General features: G+C 41.2%; 1 protein-coding gene across 3 annotated transcripts in view; it reads right to left on the bottom strand.

Annotated features, from left to right (window-relative positions):
* trappc9 (trafficking protein particle complex subunit 9) overlaps nucleotides 1-19,509 on the bottom strand; it is a 956,085-nt gene that overhangs the window by 330,010 nt on the left and 606,566 nt on the right. The gene's annotated exons all lie outside the window — the stretch shown is intronic.

Consider the following 19,509-nt stretch of genomic DNA (forward strand, 5'->3'; position numbering starts at 1 on the left):
TACAAAAGAAATTAGGGATAGTATTAGAGCCAAAGAGGAGACATATAAAATTCTCAGAAAAAGCAGCAAGCCTGAGGACTGGGAGCAGATTAGAATTCAGCAAAAGTGGACAAAAAGATTGAACAAGAAGGGGAAAATGGAGTATGTGTAAACTTGCAGGGAACATAAAAACTGACTGTGAAAGCTTCTATAAATATCTGAAAAGAAAAAGGTTAGCAAAGACAAATGTAGATCCCTTACAGTCATAAACGGCAGAAATTATGAGGAACAAAGAAATGGCAGAAGAATTGAACGCATATTTTGGTTCTATCTTCACAAAAAAGGACACAAATAATTTCCGAGAAATGTTAGGGAACCAAGGGTCTAGTGAGAGGGAGGAATTGAAGAAAATCAGTATTCGTAAAAAAAAAAACGGTGCTAGAGAAATTAATGGGGTTAAAGGCTGGAAGATTCCCAGGGTCTGATCATCTACATCCCAGAGTACTGAAAGAAGTGGAAATATTGGATGCATTTGTGGTCATCTTCCAAAATTCTATAGGCTCTGGAGCTTTTCCTACAAATAGGAGGGTGGGAAATGTAACCCCACTATTTAAAAAAGGGAGAGAAAAATTAGAATTACAGGCCAGTTAGCCTAACATCAGTAGTGGGGAAAATGCTTGAGTCTATTATAAAAGACATGGTAACAGAACACTTGGAAAGCATTAATGGGATTAGACAAAGTCAACATGGTTTATGAAAGGGAAATCATTCTTATCTCCTGGAGTGTTTTTGAGGATGTGACTAGTAGGAGAACCAGTGGATGTGGTGTATTTGGATTTCAAGAAGGCTTTTGATAAGGTCCCACATAAGAGGCTAGTGGGCAGAATTAAAGCACATGTGATCGGTGGTAATATCCTGGCATGGATTAAGAATTGATTGACAGACCAGAAACAGAGTGTGGGAATAAATGGGTCTTTTTTCAGATGGCAGACGGTGACTAGTGGTGTACCGCAGGGATCAGTGCTTGGGCCCCAGCTATTCACGATATATATAAATGACTTGGATGAGGAAACCAAATGCAATATCTTCAAGTTTGCTGACGACACAAAACTGGGTGGGGTTGAGAGTTGCAAGGAGGATGCAAGGAGGCTTCAGGGCGATTTAGACAAGTTGTGTGTGTGTGTGGGCAAACACATGGAAGATGCAATATAATGAGAATAAATGTGAAGTTATATGCTTGGGTGTGAAAAAACAAAGGCAGAGTATTATTTAAATGGGAAATGTGGACATACAAAGGGATCTAGGTGTCCTTGTACACCAGTCAATGAAAGCAAACAGGCAGGTGCAGCAAGCAATTTGGAAGGCAAATGGTATGTTGGGCTTCATTGCAAGAGGGTTTGAGTTCAGAAGTAGGGATATTTTACTGCAGTTACACAAAATGCCTTGGTGAGACCACACCTGGAGTATTGTGTGCAGTTTTGGTGTCTCTACCTAAGAAAGGATATACTTACCATAGAGGGAGTGCAGCGAAGGTTCACTACACTGGTACTGGGGATGGCAGGACTGTCGTATGAGGAGAGGTTGGTTTGACTGGGCCTATATTCACTAGAGTTTAGAAGAATGAGAGGGAATCTGACTGAAACATAAAATTCTAACAGGGATAGACAGACTAGATGCAGGGAGGATGTTTTTCCTGGTTTGGGGGTTCTGGAACTAGGGGCCACAGTCTCAGGATATGGGGTAAGCAATTTAGAACTGAGATGAGAAAAAAATTCTTCACTCATAGGGTGGTCAACCTGTGGAATTCTCTACCACAGAAGGCTATGGAGGCTGGGTCATTGAATATATTCAATAAGGAAATTGATAGTTTTTTGGATATTAGGGGCATCAAGAGGTATGGAGAGAAAACGGGAATACAGCATTGAGACAGAAGACCAGCCATGATCATATTGAATGGCGGAGCAGGCTCGAAGGGCCAAATGGCCTATTCCCACTCCTAGTTTCTATGGATACGGAATTAACTGAGGGACAGGAAACAAGAGTAATTGTTAACGAATGTTTTTCAGGCTGGAGAACGGTTTGTAATGGAGTTCCCCAGGGATCAGTGTTGGGACCCCTGTTCTTCCTGATATATATTACTGACCTAGAGCTCAATGTACAGGGCACAATTTCAAAGTTTGCAGACGATACAAAACTTGGAAGCATTGTGAACTGAGCAGGAGGACAGTGTAGAACTTCAAAAGGACAGACAAATTGGTGGAATTCGGACAGGTGGCAGATAAAGTTCAATGCAGAGAAATGTGAAGTGATTCATTTTGGAAGGAAGAACATGGAGACACAATATAAAGGGCACAATTCTAAAGAAGATGCAGGAGCACAGAGAACTGGGTGCATTTGTGCACACAGAACTCCCTAAGAGCAACATGGGTGTTCCTACAACACATGGGCTATAGCGGTTCAAGAAGGCAGCTCACCGCTACCTTCTGAAGGACAATTAAGGGACAGGCAATAAATGCTGGCCTAGCCAGAGACGCCTACATTACAATGAATTTTCAAAAAAAGTAATTGAAGATGGCAGGAGAGGTTGAGAGAGCAGTTAATAAAGCATATGGTAGCCTGGGCTTTATTAATAGAGGCATTGTTATGGCCGATACAGTTGGTAAAGCGGAGTTATTTAAAAATCCCAGAGGGAAACTTTAAACAACTGTCATAATCAATAATTTTAAGTTTTATGTTTGAGATGCGACTCTAAACTCAGGAATCAGACCACTAGGTTCTCGAGGTTTACATTAAACTAAATGAAACATTTTATTATTTACACAGGTTAAAATATTTACACATGGCTACAAATCGCTACTATCATAACTTTTAACAAATTCCCAAACTAATCTCCATTAAGGCAACAACAACCCATAGACATAACCAAAACACCAGGCAAAGTATTTTCACCTTATGACTTCAAAATGAGGTTCTTTCCACTATGGAGCCAATTGGAGGCATGCAGCTGCCTTTTGATCTTACATTGCCTCTGCCTGCACACCTGAAAAACTACTGAAGTTATACCTATCAGCCCCATTCAATGTTAATTCTCATTGAATCAACAACCTCTTTGAACTTCACCTTTTAACAATGAAACCCCTTTCATAATATCAATTTTATTAGTAATATAAACATATTGCTTGGTAGCTGTCAGAGAGGTGTCAAGTTTACACCCCACTTCTTGAACTCTCTATTCAAAAAATGGAAATACACTCTACCTCTCTGTTTACATCTCAAACCAGTGCATCAAAGCACCCAGACTAGAAATACCCGCAGACCAAACCTCTATTTTAAAAGAAAAATATTTTCCAAAATATTATATATATTAATAGCTTCATGTCAGGCATAGAGTACAAGTGGACAATGAGGTTATGTTGAACTTGTATGAGACACTAGTTCAGTCTCAGCTGGAGTTCTGGGCTTTGCACTTTAGGAAGGACGTGAAGGTAATGGAGAGAATGTAGAAAAGATTCACAAGAATGGTTCCAGGAATGAGGAACTTCAGTGATGAATATAGATTAGAGAAGCTAGGGCTGTTTTCCTTGGAGAAAAGAAGGTTGAGAAAGATTTGATAGAGGTATTCAAAATCATGAGGAGGCTGGACAGGGTAGCTAGGGAGAAACTATTCCCACTCATGAAAGACTTGAGATTGAGAGGTCACAGATTTAAATTAATTGGCAGAGGTAAAAGCAATATGAGAAAAAAAAATTTACGCAGCAAGTGGTTAAGATCTGGAATGCCTGAGAGTGCGGTGGAGGCAGGTTCAACTGAAGCATTAGCAAGGGAATTAGACTTTTATCTGAAGAGGAAGAATGTGCAGGGTTACGGTTGAATTGTACAAAGTGAATTGCTCATTTGGAGGGCCGGTGCAGATGGTGGGTTGAATGGCCTCCTTCTGTGCTGCAACAATTCTGTGTTGTTAAACATAAATTTGGCCTGTAGCTTTAACCCAAATATTAGTCTGTTAATGTGGTGCTTTTCCAATTATAGGAGAGAGTGCAAATACATGGTGGCCAATCCTTCAACTTCTGGTGCAAAGTATCTCTGTGAAAAGATAAGCTTTGGTTCAAAAATAAAGAGAAACTGTTTCCACTGGCAGAGGGGCCAGTAGCCAAACTTAGAAGATTTAAGGTAAATGAAAGAAGAGTCAAAGGTAAGATGAAGAGAACAAAAAAGTACGCATTGAGTTTTGATCTGGAGTGCACTGCCTCAAAAGGTAATGCAAGCAGGTTCAATAATAACTTTCCAAAGAAATTTGATAAATACTTGAAGGGGAGAAAATTGGGAAAGGGCAAAGTCGTGGTACAAATTGAATTACTCTTTAAAGAACTGGCCCAGGCATGATGGGCCAAATGGCTTCCTTTCATGCTGTAAGATATGATTCTATTTTTATTCATGTTCACAGGATGCCTAAGATTGAAAGTTTTGGATTATGGGAGACATGGATCTGCTTAGAAAAAGTGAATTTACTGCAAACATGAAGATCGTTCTCCTAAGTGAAAAAACCTTATTTCACAGGACAAAGTTTGATTTGGGACTCAAAGTTCCAGAGTGCCCCTGTTCTTCAAAGGCCATGCTGGAGGTTCCTCTGGAAGATCTAAATCCTGTGTCTCTGGGAGGATTGCATCAGGAACAGAAAGTAGGTGATTCAGCAGAATGTGTGTCAGGATTTTCCATGCTATGGGCAAGAGGGAAATATCTCAAGTGATTCCACAGCATGATTTATCTCCCTTCTTGAAGATAGTTACAACTGTCATATTCCTGAGGTTTGTGGGGTGGGTTTGGCATTCTTTATACTCCCAAATCTGTAGGATGAGAACACGAAGATGTGAGCAAAAGTCCACCAGCTTTGAGACCTCTGCTGGAATACCAACGGGGCCATAGGCTTTATTGTTGTTTTGCATCTGTATAGGTTGTGTAGATATATCAAAACTGCTGTTAGGGAGGGAGGTCCAGGATTTTAACACAGTAATACAGAAGGAACGGTCAAAATGGTGTGTGATCTGGAGATTGACTCATAGGTGGTGAATTCCCGTGGGCCACTGCCCTCGTCTTTCTTGTTAGTAGGCATTGCAGATTTGGCAGGTGCTATCGAAGGAGCCTTGGCAAGTTGCTGCAGTGCATCTTATAGATGGTACACACTGCTGCCACTGTGCACTGGTGGTGGAGGGAATGAATGTTTAAAATGATGCATGGGGAGACTATTAATCAAGGCTGCTTTGTGCTGGATGGTGTTGAACTTCTTGAGTGTTGCTGAAATTGTATTCATCCAGGCAAGTGGAGAATATTCCATCACACTCCTGGACTTGTGCCTTGTAGATGGTGGACAGGCTTTGGGGAGTTAGGAGATGAGTTACTAACCTCAGAATTCCAATCTCTGACCGGCTCTTGTGGCCACATTATTTTTGGCTGGTCAAGTTAAGTTTCTGGTCAATGAAAACTCCCAGTATGTTCCTGGTTGGGGGATTCAGCAGTGCTAATGTCATTGAATGTCAAGGGGAGATGGTCAAATTCTCTCATTACAGTTCATCATTGACTGGCATTTATGTGGCAAGTAATATTCATGCCACACATCAGTTCCACCCTGGATATTGTCCAGGTCATGCTATACGTGGGTATGGACCACTTCAATATCTGAAGGATTGTGAATGGTACTGAACATCTTGGAATCATCAGTGAAGTTCCTTACTTCTGAATTAATGTTGGAGGGAAGGTTACATATGAAGCAGCTGAAGATGCTCGAGACTAGAACATTACCTTGAGGAACTCCTACAGAGATATCCTTGGGCTGAGATGATTAGCTTCCAACAACCACAACCATCCTCTTTTGTGCTAGGTATGACTCTAGCCAATGGAGAGTTTTCTCCCTGATTCCCATTAATTTCAATTTTACTATGGCTCCTTGATATCATACTTGATTAATGCTGACAGAAAGAGCTGGAAAAACTCAGTTGGTATGGCAGCATCGGTGGAGAAAGAAACAGAGTTAATGTTACAAGTCCAATATGATGACTTTGGAACTGGACTGTTGGGCTTCTCCATCTGGTTAACTCTTAACTGACATCTATAATGCGCCCAGCAAGCCACTCAGCTGTCTCCAACCCCTTCTCCAGGATAATTAGAGATGGGCAATAAATAAATGCTGGCTCTGCTTGCTTTGTGGTCAACGCATGTAGGTTAAATGTTATCCCTGAGTCCAGTTTCAGGGATTATTGAATTTAGCCCCTAATATCTTTTAAAGTTTGTTGCATGCATTTTCCAGCTTCTTAAAATTAAGAGTTAAATCTGAAGAATTTGCTGTCCATAAATAGTATCTGTGTTCATTATTTATGGTAATTAAAAATATTAACAATTTATGTGTTGAAAAACATTGCTGTGCCAGACTGAAGGCAAATGTGATTATGTTTCTTATCAATTATTTAAAGTTTGGTTTTATTTTAAACATTTTCTCTACAATAATTCCAACTTCCATTAGACAAATAAAGGTTGTAATAGCAACAATTTCTCTTGGATATTTCAGTATTTTTAAGTTATTGATGAAAAACGTCATCTGCTCAAAGCAAGATTAACAGAGGATATTGGGATACTGGGTTAAAAGATTATTACACAGAAAGCATTGATATTTATTAAAATTACAGATGAAGACCAAAATATCAAAACTTGCACTTCCTTTTGTCCTCTTGAAAACTTAAAGCTAAACATTATATTTAGAAGCTTCCATTCATTCTTTCTTAGGTGCTGCCAACTCATTATATCAGCAAGATGTAAGGAAGTGTTTTCACACATAAAATATTAATGCAATTTTGAGCAAATTGCTGCTGCTTTCTCTGACCTTGAAAAGTCATAGTAACTTCACAAAGTTGATTTTTTTTAAAAAACAGTTCAGACTCTTTTAGATGACTGGAATGTAGTATCAATATAACTTACATCCCTCTCACTCATACAAGTACAGTAGAAAGGCATGGCTAAAAAGGTCACACATATTACACAAAATTGCAGTTTTAATCTGCTTCTCCTCAGCCAACCTTCTGAAGTCAGCAAGGAGACCAGTCAGCAAATAGCTCCATTGGAAATTCTGCTGATCACCACCTAAGCCAAGACAGAAAGCGTTCTATCCAACAAAATTCAGTACCAGCTCATCACAGCCAGGTTGGATTTTTTTAATTTAAATTATGCCTTTGTGATACAGACTTTATATTCAAAGTATTCCTTCTACACTAACTTCTTATTATTTGCAATCTATTTCTCACTCCAAGCATTTTCCCTTAGAATATCTGAAGTGACACAAAGTTGGGAAGTTAACAAATCTCAGAATTGTTTGATACAGATTTTAGGGTACTGTTAGAAATGCAAAACTACTGTAATGTTAAAATATAATTCAAGGAAACATACGCAGCATGGCTTCTGGAAAAATAGGGTGTTACATTCAAATTAGTTAAGAGTTTTTTGAGAAGGTCACCAGGATAGGGGAAAGTGAGTAGATACAGTCTACCTGGACTCCTTGAAAGCCTTTGGTAAGGGTCTTCACATTTCTCAAGGCAGAATTGTGTCATATCAGCAGAAATTTGATATGTTGGATTAACAATTGGCTCCAATCCCCAGCCAAAAACTTGTATTTAACAGGTGTGCTTCACCGTAGCAGTATACTAATAGTGGCGTCTCCCAGTTTATCAGTCCCTAGCCTGCTGATCACTGTCTTTAATGACATGAACAGCAGTGTTGGGAGTTTGCCCAGTCAATATACAGAAGACACAAAAATTTGAGGAATGCACTCAAATGGAAAAAATGTTGGGTGGGCTAGGGGAATGGGCCACACAATTGCAAATGACTTGGATAAAAGTGGTGCCGTGCATGTTGACCAACACAAACTACACATAATATTTGTAGGGAACAATAATGAGATCAATTGAGAGAAAAAGACCTGGGTGTTTTTGTGCACAGGTTACAGATGGCCAAAGTAGATCAGCTGCAGCTAAAGTTAGCAGGGAATTGCATTAATAGACCATTAAGTATCGAAGGGCAGCATTTCATCATTATACACGTTGCTGATCAGACCCATTTGAAACTGTGTTTAGTTTCAGTACACCGCCAAAATGGGTGATCTGATGCCCTTAGAAAAGGTGCAAAGAAGAGTGATTCCCAACTTAATTAATCTTAGCTACTTAAATAAGCTTAAAGCCTTTGACCAGTTTACTTTAAAGCAGTGTACTCTTAAAGGCAGCCTGATTGAGGTCTCTAAAGTATTTAAGGGCTGAATCAGGTGCTTGATGATGGATTATTCTAGTTTAATAGCTTGTGAAGGATTAAAGGACATGAGTTTAAACTATGCAAGAGTTGGAATAGACTGGATGTTAGGTGCTTTATTTTCCCAGGAGAGTAATGTGCCTCTGGAATACATTGCTGGTTTTAAGAGGGATCTTGGCTGGATCTTGACTTGGGCAGAGATGCAGACAGCTGGCGTCTCCGTAGGTGATGCATGGCCCATGTGATTCTCTGGATTGGTTTTCTTTGTCTGAGGGGGTTGAAGCGAAATCTTCCTGAGAATTTTTTCCCCTTACTTGCCGTTACTTTTTCATCTCTTCCAGGTGGGAATTGGGAGAGGGAACAGCTTCATCATGGTGCTCCAGCTAGGCTTGATGGATGATCTAGTCTTTTTCCAGTCATCAAATTCACATGTTCATACCTGGTGGGACTGTTGCCGTGATTCACAACTAGTACTGTAGATCAGTGAACAACCCCTGACCTTAATGATGGAGGGAAGGTCATTGAAGCAACTGAACATGGTTAGGCTGAGAACACTACTCTGAGGAACTCCTGCAGCAATGTCCTGGGACTGATTTGACTGACCTCCAACAACCACAACCACCTTCTTTTGCAGTGGGCATGATTCCAATCAGTTTTCCTCCTGAATCCTATTGACTCCAGTTTGCTAGGGCTCTTTGATGCTACTCTCAAGTCAAATGCTGCCTTAATGTCAAGAGCAGTCAATCTCACATCACTTCTTGAGCTCAGCTCTTTTATCCATGTTTGGATGAAGGCTGTAATATGATAAAAAGCTGAGTGGCCCTGGCGGAACCCAAACTGAACATCAGCAAGCAGGTTATTACGCTTGATAGCACTGTCAGCACAGTGATAAACTTCAAGAGGTCATGGACAGGTTGGTGGATTAGGTAGACACATGGCAAATTAAGTTTAATGTAGACAAGTGTGAAGTGATATGTTTTAGTAGTAAGAATAAGGAGAGGCAATATAAAATAAAGGGTACAATTCTAAAGAGGTGCAAGAGTAGAGGGACCTGAGAGTATATGTGCACAAATCACTTAAGGTAGTTAAAAAGGCATACGGGATCCTGGGTTTTATAAACACAGGCACAAGAGTACAACAGCAAGGTAGTTATGTTGAACGTTTATACAACTCTGGTTTGGTTTCAACTGGAGCTTGTCCACTTCTGGAGACCACACATGAGGAAGTATGTGAAGGCTTTAGAAAGGCGTAGAAAAGATTAATGAGAATGGTTTCAGGATGGATTGGAGAAGCTGGGGTTGTTCTCCTTAGAGAAGGTTGACAGATTTAGCAGAGAAAGTCAAAATTATTGGGGGTGTAGACAGAAACTGTTCCATTGGCGGGAGACTTGAGAACCAGAGAACTCTGATTTAAGGTAATTAGCAAAAGAAACAATGGCAACACAAATGGTTAGGATCTTGAATGCACTGTCTGAGAGTGTGACTGAGGTAGATTCAATCATGGCTTTTAATTGGCAATTGGATAAGCACCTAAAGAGAAACAATTTGGAGAGCTACAAAGGGAAAAGAAGCGGAACCAGCTGAGCTGCTCTGAGAGGCAGCACGGACAGGATGGGCTGAATGGCCTCCTCCACTGCAATTATTCTATTATTCTATAAAATCATCAGAGAAAACTAGTTGGCTACTATTTGAGAGAGCTGTGAAAATATCCTTTCATGCTGTTTTGTGTAATAAGTGATATCAAAGTAAACAAAAATCCTTTCAAATACATATGTTATCAAGAGCATGCAAAACATTGTCTGTTCTTTTTACAAACCAGTCTGTGAAAGTGTTATTAGGAAAATGAATTGTGATAAGTGACATGTTTGGCATTGTGCTGTACAGAGATTTGACAGTCTGGACAACGCAAGAACCGTCACAGAAGCAGAATCCATTTTCAAGTTGCATTTTTTTTTTTACACACTCTGGTCTAGCCTAATTAATTTACTGTAAATTCCGATGTAAATTGATGATCTGCAAAATTAACACAGGAATGGCATACATTTGGGCATAATTTCATGATTATACTACAACAGGAAATTCAATCCCAAATTTTTCTTATTTGGTGTTTTTCTACAATAGTTATGAGTGGAGATAAATAAGTTCTTCATCTTAATTTAACAAAATCTTTGGGTACTGCTTTTAAAATAAATTAGTCTTTAAAAGATTGCTAAAACCTCAAAAAATGCTCACAATTAACTGAACACTGCAGTAATACAGAACTTTACTGCCCCAAGAGTAAAAAATGTACATCCCTGAGCATTTAGTATAATTGCAAACAAACAATTACAAAGTAGATTTCAGTGGCAAAATCAGCTGGCCATTTCCTCAAATAACTAAAACAAATGTTCCTTTAACACTGTGGTCTTAAATTTGTCCCTTCAGTACCAGAGTACATTGTCAGAATTCTAACAAGAGGTTCTGTAATGCCTAGTTTTCAGTGAATGCCAATTTATGAAAATTGCTTCACTATTTACATATGCATTTTAATTCCCCTTGTGTTCTGCTATTTTTAGCTGCACTGTTCCATTTAGATCTAATTAACTATCATCAACATCTATGAAAAGGATCATTCATACTAACCTACACTGAAATTTATCTGCATTCATACTAAGGATAATTTGCATATCATGTGCTATTTAAAAAATCTGCAGCATGGAATAATGAAAAATTATTTTATTTTGAACCTATTGTTAAAATTACGATATTCTTGAAAATATAGATATCATAAAAAGCAAAAGCATTGGAAAAAAGTGTTCAGCAATATTGTTATATTTAATCTAATCTTATATGTTTGTCATCCCAGACTACATCATCTTTTTGTAGTGATGTGAGAGTCAAGCAGCGTAAAGGTTCAACAGAAGTCATGAGTAATGTGCACAGCACAACAAAAAATGGCGTTATCCATTTATTATTGTGATTAGTGCTTATACCTCATCTAGAATCATTATATAAGCATCAAATTGTACAAACATAAAATTGCAAAATTTTCCATCCATCAGCACATAGAAAATTATATGGGCCCTACAATTTTCCGACAATAGTACTCCAGAACTAGCCAAGCCTCTAGCCAAACTGTTCCAGTACAGTTACAACACAGGCATCTATCCCGCAATGTGAAAAATTGCCCAGATATGTCCTGTCCACAAAATGCAGGACAAATCCAACTTGGCCAGTTACCTTCCCATCTGTCTACTTTCGAACATAAGTGTTGACGGTGCTATCAAGCGGCACTTACTCAGCAATAATCTGCTCATGAACGCTCAGTTTGGGTTCTGCCAGGGTCAGTCAGCTCCTTCTCATTACAGCCATGACCCAAACATGGACAAAAGCTTCACTTCACCCAGAGGTTAAGTGAGAGTGGCTGCCTTAATATCAAGGCAGCATTTGACTGAACGTGGCATCAAGAAGCCCTAACAAAACTAAGTCAATGAGAAATGAGAGGGGGAAAACTCTCTACTGATGAAATCGCACCCAGCAAAAAAAGGATGGTTGTAGTTGTTGGAGGTCAATCATCTTAGTCCCAGGACATTGTTGCAGGAGTTTCTCAGAGTACTGTCCTAGGCCCAACCATCTTCAGCTGCTTCATCAATGACCTTCCCTCCATCATAAGGTCAGAAGTGGAGAGTTCGCAAATGATTGCACAATGTTCAGCACCATTCATGATTCCTCAGGTACTGAAGCAGTCCATGCCCATATACAGGAAGATCTGGACAACGTTCAGGCTTGGACTGATATGCGGCAAGTAACATTCATGCCACACAAGAGTCAGGCAATGACCATCTCTAACAAGGGAGAATCTAACCATCTCCCCTTGACATTCAATGGCATTACCATTGCTGAATTCCCCACTATCAACATCCTGGGGGCTACCATTGACCAGAAACCATTGAACAGGACAAACCACATAAATACTATGGCTACAAGAGCAGACGAGAGGCTAGGAATGCTACATAGAGTAACTCACTTACTGGCTCCCCAAAGTCTGGACAAGTCACAAATCAGGAGTTTGATGGAATACTCTCCATTTGCTGGATGAGTGCAGCTCCAACAACACTCGAAGGTCAAAACTATCCAGGACAAAGCAGCCCAATTGATTGGTACCCCTTCCACCCTCCTCAACATTCAGCCCTTCACACCTACATGGTGCACTGCATTAACACATCAAGGATCCTTTGACAGCACCTCCCAAACCCATGACCTCTACCACCTAGAAGGATAAGAGCAGCAGATGCATCGGATCAGCACCGCATGCAACTTCCTGTCCAAGTCACACACCATCCAACTTCGAATTATATCAACATTCCTTCAATGTCGCTGGTTCACAATTCTGGAACTCCTTTCCTAGGATTGGCCGTTCTTACAACACATGAACTGCAGCGGTTGGAGATGGTGACTCATCAACACCTTCTCAAGGGTAATTAAGGATGGGCAATTTTTTTTAAAAATTCATTCACAGGATGTGGGCTTTGCCAGCTGGGCAAGCATTTATTGCCCATCCCTAGTTACCTAGGTAACTTGGTGAGGATAAGGTCAAATATGTTTTTCCCTCTTGTTGGTTGCCTCACCTGTCACAGACCCAGTCTAGCAGCTGTGTCCTTTAGGACTCGGCCAGCTCGGTCAGTAGTGATGCTACTGAGCCACACTTGCTGATGGACATTGAAGTCCCCCACCCAAAGGACATTCTGCGCCCTTGCCACTCTCAGTGCTTCCTCCAAGTGGTGTTCAACATGGAGGAGCACTGATTCATCAGCTGAGGGAGGATGGTACGTGGTAATCAGCAGGAGGTTTCCTTGCCCATGTTTGACCTGATGCCGTGAGACTTCATGGGGTCCAGAGTCAATGTTGAAGACTCCCAGGGCAACTCCCTCCCGACTGTGTACTACTGTACCGCGACCTCTGCTGGGTCTGTCCTACCTGTGGGGCAAGACATTCCCAGGGATGGTGATGGTGGTGTCTGGGACATTATCTGTAAGATCTGATTCTGTGAGGATGACTATGTCAGGCTGTTGCTTGACTAAGAGACAGCTCCCCCAATTTTGGCACTAGTCCCCCAGGTGTTTGTAAGGAGGACTTTGTAGGGTCGACAAGGCTGAGTTTGCCGTTGTCAAATCTGATGCCTAGGTCGATGCCAGGTGGTCCGTCTGGTTTCATTACTTTTTTGAGACTTTGTAGCAGTTTGATACAACTGAGTGGCTTGCTAGGCCATTTCAGAGGGCATTTAAAAGTCGACCACATTGCTGTGGGTCTGGAGTCACATATAGGCCAGACCAGGTAAGGGCGGCAGATTTCCTTCCCTAAAGGGCATAAGTGAACCATGTGGGTTTTCATAACAATCGACAATGGTTTCATGATCATCATCAGACTTTTTTAACTTCCAGATTTTTATTCACCTTCCATGGCAGGATTTAAACTCTGGTCCCCAGACATTACCCTGGGTCTCTGGATTACTAGCAACAATACCACTAAACCATCTGCCTCTCCCTAGCTTAGCCAGCAATGCCCACATCCTGTATCCATTGGTTAGAAGAGTTTGAATAGGTGATTGGCACTGGATAAGCTACCAGCTTCCAGAAAAGGGATTTAGTAATATATGCTCAGGGACAGGGGGCAGTCCTGATGAGGTGACAGTGCTTGTCAAGCAGCCCTCTTCTTCAGATGGAAGATGGACAAGAGCAGCAGGAAGAAGATCAAGGGAAGGGTTCCTAACAATTTGACCAGAGAGCAGGATGCTGCTATCACAAGCTACTGAGATCAACACACACTGTGCCAACCATCTGTACACCCCTTGGGATCAGTAAACCCTTCTCAACTGTCACAAGTTGTATACCTTTTCTGTCAAAATAGTTAATGCATCATATCTAAACTGTTGCTTCTTAATAAACTATCTTAAAGTTACTTACGAATAGTTGACTGGCTTAGGTATCTGTGGCACCTGAATCCAAAAATTTTACATACCCATTGGAGTTTAGAAGAATGAGAGGTAATTTTATTGTAACACAAGATTCTGGTGGGATTGGGTCAGGTGTATACCAAGATTATGTTTCCTTTCGTTGGGGTGACTAGAACTAGGGGACACAGTTTATGAATAAGAGATCCCGTTTTAAGATGGCGATGAGGAGAATTATTTTCTCTGAGGTTTGTTAGTGTGCAGAATTCTCTTCCCCAGAAAACAGTGGAGGCTGGATCATTGAATTTATTCAAGGCTGAGTTAGCTAGATTTTTGATAGATCGGGAAGTCAAGGATTATGAAGGGGTGCAGACAGCAATGTGGTGTTGAGACCAGAACCAGATCAGCCATGATCTTATTGAATAGCGGAGCAGGCTCGGAGAGCCAATTTTTTTTATTCGTTTGTGGGGTGTGGACGTCATTGCTAGGCCAACATTTATTGCCCATTGCCTAATTGCCTGTGAGAAGGTTAGTTGCTGAACTGCCACAGCCCATGTGGTATAGGCACACACATAGATAGTACTGTTGGGTATGGAGTTCCAGGGTTTTGACCTAGCGACAGTGAAGGAACGGCGATAAAGTTCCAAGTCAAGATGGGGAGTGGCTTGAAGGGGAGCTTCAAGGTGCTGGTGTTCCCATGTGTCTGCTGCCTTTGTCCTTCTAGGTGGTAGTGGGTTTGGAAGGTGCTGTCTAAGGAGCCTTGGTGAGTTCCTGCAGCGCATCTTGTAGATGGTACACACTGGGGCCACTGTGCATTAGTGATGGGGAAGTCAATGTTCCTGGATGGGGTGCCAAGCAAGCAGGCTGCTTTGTCCTGGATGGTGTCAAGCTTCTTGAGTGTTGTTGGAGCTGCACTCATCCAGGCAAGTGGCAGGTATTCCATCACACTCCTGACATGTGCCTTTTGGATAGTGGACAGGCTTTGGGAGTTAGGAGGTGAGTTACTTGCCGCAGGATTCCGAGCCTCTGATCTGCTCTGGTCAATGGTAACCCCCAGGATGATGATAGTGGGAGATCAGCGATGGTAATGCCATTGAATGTCAAGGGGTGATGGTCAAATTCTCTCGTTGTCATTGCCTGGCACTTCTATAGCATGAATGTTACTTGCCATGTATCAGTCCAAGCCTATATATTGTCCAGGTCTTGCTGCATTTGGACATGGACTGCTTCAGTATCTGAGGAGTCACGACTGGTGCTGGGCATTGTGCAATCATCAGCGAATATCCCCATTTCTGACCTTATGATGGTAGGAAAGTCACTGATAAAGCAACTAAAGATGGTTGGGCTCAGGACGCTACCCTGAGGAACTCCTGCAGTGATGTCCTGGAACTAAGATGATTGACCTCCAACAACCACATCCATCTTCCTTTATGCCAGGTATGTCTCCAACCAACAGAAGGTTTTCCCAGATTCCCATCGACTCCAGGTTTGCTAAGGCTCCTTGACACCACACTCAGTCAAAGGCTGTCTTGATGTCAAGGGCGGTCACTCTCACCTCACCTCGGGAGTTCAGCTCTTTTGTCCATGTTTGAACCAAGGCTGTAATGAGGTCAGGAGCCGAGTGGCCCTGGCAGAACCCAAACTAGGCATCAGTGAGCTGGTTATTGCTAAACAAGTGCAGCTTGATAGCACTGTTAATGATCCCTTCCATTACTTTACTGATGATCGAGAGTAGACTGATGGGGCAGTAATTGGCTGAATTGGATTTGTCCTGCTTTTTGTGTACAAGACATACCTGGGCAATTTTCCACATAGCTGGGTAAGATGCCAGTGTTGTGATTGCATTGGAACAGCTTGGCTAGGGACACGGCAAGTTCTGGATCACAAGACTTCAGTACTATTGCCAGAACATTGTCAGGGCTCATAGCCTTTGCAGTATCCGGTGCCTTCAGCCGTTTCTTGATATCACGTGGAATGAATTGAATTGGCTGAAGGTTGGTGAGGATTAGATCAAGTATGTTTTTCCCTCACCACCTGCTGCAGACCCAGGCTAGCAGCTATGTCCTTTAGGACTTGGCCAGCTCAGCGTGCAGTGGTACTACCGAGCCATATTTGCTGATGGACATTGAAGTCCCACCATCCTTGCTACCATCAGTGCTTCCTCCAAGTGCTGTTCAATGTGGGGGAGCACTGATTCATCCGCTGAAGGAGGGACGTACGTGGTAATTAGGAAGTTTCCTTGCCCATGTTTGACCTGATGCAATGAGACTTCATGGGGTCCAGAGTCAATGTTAAGGACTCGCAGGGCAACTCCCTCCCAACTGTATATCACTGTGCCACTACCTCTTCTGAGTATATTCAGCTGGTGGTACAGGATATACCCAGGGATGGTGATGGTGGTGCCTGAGACGTTATCTGTAAGATATGATTCCGTGAATATGAATGGCCTATTCCTGCTCCTATGTCCTTTGTTCCTCTTATTTGGGCTTTAGTATTTTACATCTTTCTCATGGGCAAATGCCAACACTCCATATCTTCTAAAATGTTCATACCGAGTGGGAGATCAGGAGATCAAATTAAGCTTTCTCTAAGCTGCCCAGGAAAGTTAGTTATATCTGATCATTGCATCTAGCAGCTAGTCTTAGCCTATTCCCCCATTAGTTTTTGCTCCAAACTTCAGGAGCAATACAGCATGACAACAGACATTGATTTAAAATTAAAATATTAAACAAATTTATAAAACAAACAAGTGATAAATGCTGATACAGTACAATTATATATTTACAGCAGCAGTTATTCATATCCTCCAGCAGCCAAAATAATGTTTGCAACTTAAATCTAACCTTTTGCAAATTATTTTTCAGAACTATGAAATGTTAGAGCCATAACAGGTTTTAACCAAGTACTAAGTGAGGGTAAGGGGGCAGAGGAGGAAAGAACCAGAGAGAAGATCTACAATAGGGTGGAAGGCAGGATTAAATAACAAAAGGGATGCTGATGGACAGTAATGGGACAAGCAAAGAAATGGAAGATGGGTCTAGAGGAGATATAAATGGAAAGGCAGAATTATCACCAACAGCTTCCCTCCAAAAACAGGGGCAGAGGTTATGATTTGAAATTGCTGAACTCTGTGTTGAATCATGGGAAGGCTGCAAAAATGCCTCATCAAAAATAACAGTGTGCTCTTTCTCAAGCTTATGTGGCACTTCATTGGAAAAGTGATGGAGGCCAAGGACAGAGCTGTCAGATGGGGGTGGGGTGGATAACTTGACTCACTGCCTGTAATGAAAAATGTATGGGGCCGAGCTCTGCCTACCTTTTCATGGATATGTAAAGTATCCCTTATTCCAGTCCTACTCAGGTCCTCTCCTTTACTTCATATTCTGATGCATTGATGATTGTACATTTGTCATTTCTTGATCTCATCAAGAAACAGAAAATTCATTAACGCTTCAGGTTTCCCTCACCTTCACATGGTCCAATTCTTCCCCTCTCATCATCAACTTCTCTCTCTTTTTCTGGATATAACCGACAGACCAATATCCATTATATGCCTAACTGTCACAGGTAACTTGACTATAATGCTTCCTGTAAGGACTGTATTCTATTATCACATTTTCTCCTTTTCTGATGATGCCACCTTCCATACCAGTATTTCTGATATGTCTTTCTGTTTCCTCTATCAAGGATTCCACCCCATTGTGATTGACAAGGTAGACTATGTCCATTTCTTGTGTTTCTGCTGTCACTCCTTCCCCTCCCTCTCAGAACAACAAAAGGGTTGCCCTTGTCCACACCTTCCACCCCACCAGCTTCCACATTTAACAGTTCATCCCCTGCCATTTCCGCCACCTCCCCTCTCAGCGGGCAAAGGGACTGTTCCCTCTGTGACAACCTTTTTCCATTCTTCAATCATTCCAAACATATCCTCCCTTTCCCATGGTATCTTCCCATGCAAGTGCAGGAGAAACAACATCTGCCTTTTCATCTCTTCTTTCAAAAGCTAGACATTCCTTCTAGGTAAACTAGCTACTTACCTGTGGCTGTTTCATGTAGAATAATGATTTGTTCCAGGATATTTCTGCTTCCTTGTATTAATGATCATGCACATAATACTGCTGGTGATCTATATTTATAATTTAAACCACCTAAAAGTTTCTTCTTAACATTGTGCTGCACAAATGGTGAACATGGTCTTAACATTTGTTTTGACAATTATTATCTCTGGTTAGTAATGTGATTCAAGTTGAGCAATGTCATGGACCTAAGACAATAACATTTTTTATGTCAACATGTTTTAGATATCAACATTTAGCAACTCCTGGAAGTTTTGTTGTTTGAGGAACGTTTTACAAAAAAGTCCTGAAATGAAAATACTTCACCATTGCAGGAATAGTTGATAAAGGAGGAAATTGACTAAAATTTTATGTATTGATTTTTGCAGTAAAATGTTATCATCTAGACACAGTAAGGAGTTGGTCTCCATAATTTTTGTAGAGATTTATTTAAGTAACAGTGGTATTTTCTTATTTATTGAATGTTAGTGGGTAAATGATGCATTCATTTCCCTTAAAACACAACTTGAGGGTAAATTTTCTGCTCTAATGCATCAGTCCTGTTTGTACATTGCAGGCATGGGTAGAATGTTGGAAAAGCATCTGGAATGATTTTGCATTTACACTGTGTTAAGATGACCTAGCCATTTCTTTTTGCCTGGGGTAAGCTGGGCTCTTAACTTTCTTGCTGAGAATATACAGTAGCTCCGTTAAACCTACAAAAATTCTAGTTAAATCATGCCTCACTAATTTCCAGAGGCCTGCCTTGGACATGTGATCACCACCTGCTGTCACGAATAGTGCACTTCTGCCACCTGGGGAGGATACCTTAACAGTACAATTTCACTTCTTTCTACGTCATGCAGCACAATCAATTCGGTGGACACAGGTACAATTGAAGCATTCCAAAGAGAATTAGACTGCGGTCTAAAAAGGAAGAAGTGCAGGATTGTGGGGAGAAGGCAGCACAATGGCACTAAGTGAATTGCTCATTCGGAGAGCCACTGCAGACATGATGGGCTGAATGGCCTCCTCCTGTGCTGTAACAATTCTATGACTCTGAAATTCCTGCTTGGAAGCCATTAAATAGGTTCCTGTACAACTCTATGACAAAAAAGATAGAAAGAAAGAAATATAGCTATTATTCTACTTGCAGTGAAGAAAACATTATTACATACCCCATTTGTTATGTTTGTTACAATTGTGTAGAGACCGAAAACTTTAAAAAAGAAATTCAAACTTCCAGTTGATAGCTGAAAGGATG

The sequence above is a fragment of the Carcharodon carcharias genome, chromosome 6 (genome assembly GCF_017639515.1).
Source record: "Carcharodon carcharias isolate sCarCar2 chromosome 6, sCarCar2.pri, whole genome shotgun sequence".
Lineage (NCBI taxonomy): Eukaryota > Metazoa > Chordata > Chondrichthyes > Lamniformes > Lamnidae > Carcharodon > Carcharodon carcharias.